General features: G+C 36.5%; 1 protein-coding gene across 2 annotated transcripts in view; it reads left to right on the top strand.

Annotated features, from left to right (window-relative positions):
• Positions 1-2,428, top strand: part of SNX24 (sorting nexin 24) — a 46,492-nt gene that overhangs the window by 40,765 nt on the left and 3,299 nt on the right. The window lies entirely within an intron of this gene.

The raw sequence follows: 2,428 nt of genomic DNA, 5'->3' as shown, positions 1-2,428 counted from the left end.
GGGGGGAGGGAAGAATGTATACTTTAATTGATGTGTTTCACGGGACATTTAGCCTTCATCTCTTAATAAATCGTTCAAAAGAGTGTTTGAAATAGCTTGTTATAAACCCTTTTTTTAAAATAAAAAGTTCTTTGCATTATTAATTTGGATAATTTACCAAATTACTGTCTTAAATTAAAGGTGTGCAGGAAAAAAATACCATTTTTAATTGTGTGTTCTTCCTGGTTTTGTCATTTGTTTGAACTGTTACTTCTACTGTATTTTTATTAAAAATATAATACACTTTTGAGGCAGAATCTTCTCCCAGAGCTGCAAATTAAGATTTTTTTTTAATGTGGCATTTTGTTTGATTTTACAAAATACTGTGCTGAACTCAAGAGTTAGGTTCTTGAGCTGCCTTGAAATTTTAAAGAGTAAATTTAGGAAAGAACACTTGTTTGCTTGTAGTTTCTTAGCCAAGGAAGTGTACTTCCTTGAGACTTTCTCAAGATGTATATGAATACCTGAAAAGAGGGTGTAAAGAAGACAAAGCCAGACTGTTCTTAGTGGTGCCCAGTGGAAGGACAAGAACATCAGGAACATCAAGAAACACTTTTTCACTGTGAGAATGACCAAGTACTGGCATAGGTTGCCCAGAACACTGGTGGAGTCTCCATCTTTGGAGATACTCAGAGGCCATCTGGACGTGGTCCTGGGCATCTGGCTTTAGGTGTCCATGCCTGAGCACAGGGTTGGACAAGATGACATCAAGTCATCTCTTCCGAGCTGAAACCATTCTGTCATTCTGTTGTTTTTTCAAGCTGCTTTTCAAAATCATTGGGACTAGGTTCATGTATTTTGAAAGAGTTAAATAGTCTCTCTTGCAGACAATGTCCACTCTAGCTAGTATTGACCCTATGGAGTCTTACTGAACTTAAAAGTTACAGTTTTAGAGTGAAACTAAGTGCAGAAGTCCTGTGTGACCAAGGCCTACGTTAGAAGACACATTACAGGCTCATTCAGTTTTTGACTTGGCACTAGTCTGGTCACGTAGACTGAATGCTCATTTGAGCTTGGAGTGCAAATCACAAAATCCATGAACTGAAGCACAGTAAGAGGAGATGATTTACAAGGTCAATCCTGGACCAGGTAACAACAGCAACACAGAAGCAGCCATAGAGTGCTGTCTAGAAGTTGGTCCAGATGCTTCCTATACTAGTATTTAGTGAGCCACATTGCCTGTCTTAATATTACTGTTTAATGCTCCTCTTACTTGCAAACTTGGATTCCTGGAGGGGAGGGTGTAAATTACAAACAACATTTAATTTCATACCATTCCTGAGAGAGAAAGTGGCTTTCATATTGTTATCCTCAAAAATGAAGACTGCTTAATGTTTCCAGCCCTCATGTAAGGTTCTGCTGTAAGACCTCCATTCAAGATTTTGTAGTTCTGTGAAGTTAATCTTCCTTCCTTAATGTGTACTCCAAGTAAGGCTAAGCTTTCTTTTCTTGAAATCATTAGGAACGTTTAACACACTTTGTAACTATTCTTGAAGTAGTGCTTTACTTGGATTAAGATAATGCATGACGTTTAAATATTAAGTGGGCCTCATTAATGACATCTGAAAGGACTTTTCAGGCTTTGGCCTTGATACACAGTATTTAGAACTTCATTTGAAGACCCTAAACTATCAAATTAATTTGCAAGTTATTGTTTGACTTAACAAATTAAAACACAAATCAGAATATGAGCAGCAGTTTAGAAAAAGAAGAAAACCAAGTTGCAGATCTCTGCTAGTTGACTCAAGTCTAGTTAGAAAGAAACAAAGTTTTTACACAACTACCATTGCTTTTAATTCCTCTTTTAGTTTGCAGAACAGAGAAAATATAAATGAGCATTCTAAAATTTTCTCTCTCAGATCAGTTCTTACTTTGATAGACTCCAATTCCTTTGTAAAAAGTATACAAGGTTGTTCAAACTTTGACCAAAAGTAAATGTCCATTAGCAAATAACCATTCATTGTATGTACTCTTTGAAGAGGGTGAACTGTGACAGTTGTTTGGATCAGAAGTGGAGTTAGTCTTTCTTGGAATCAGGAATGCCTGTGTTAACATCTTCCCATAAAACAGGAAATTGTGTATTTGTGGGTTTCTAATGAAATTAATAGTTCTTTCTGGAACATAATACTCCAAGAATATTATTCCCCCCCTCCTCTCTTTTATCTTTCCCCCCTCAATTGCACTGTAACTTGTCATTGTAAGATGTTGTCTTGCTATTATTCTAATGACTGGACTTTAAGCATTGTTGAATTGCAAGACAACTTTCCAAAAGTTAAGATTCATGGTTACAAAGCTCATGGATTTTCAGACTCATTTTTTCATTATGTATCTGAGTGCATGAGCATATCACTTTTTGTGTAAGGTGGCCTTTTTTTTTTGGGGGGGGGGG

The sequence above is a fragment of the Athene cunicularia genome (assembly GCF_003259725.1).
Source record: "Athene cunicularia isolate RWA chromosome Z unlocalized genomic scaffold, athCun1 chrZ_part1, whole genome shotgun sequence".
In the NCBI taxonomy this organism is placed as follows: domain Eukaryota; kingdom Metazoa; phylum Chordata; class Aves; order Strigiformes; family Strigidae; genus Athene; species Athene cunicularia.
The sequence above is the reverse complement of the archived record's forward strand: the minus strand, read 5'-3'. Positions and strand labels throughout refer to the sequence as shown.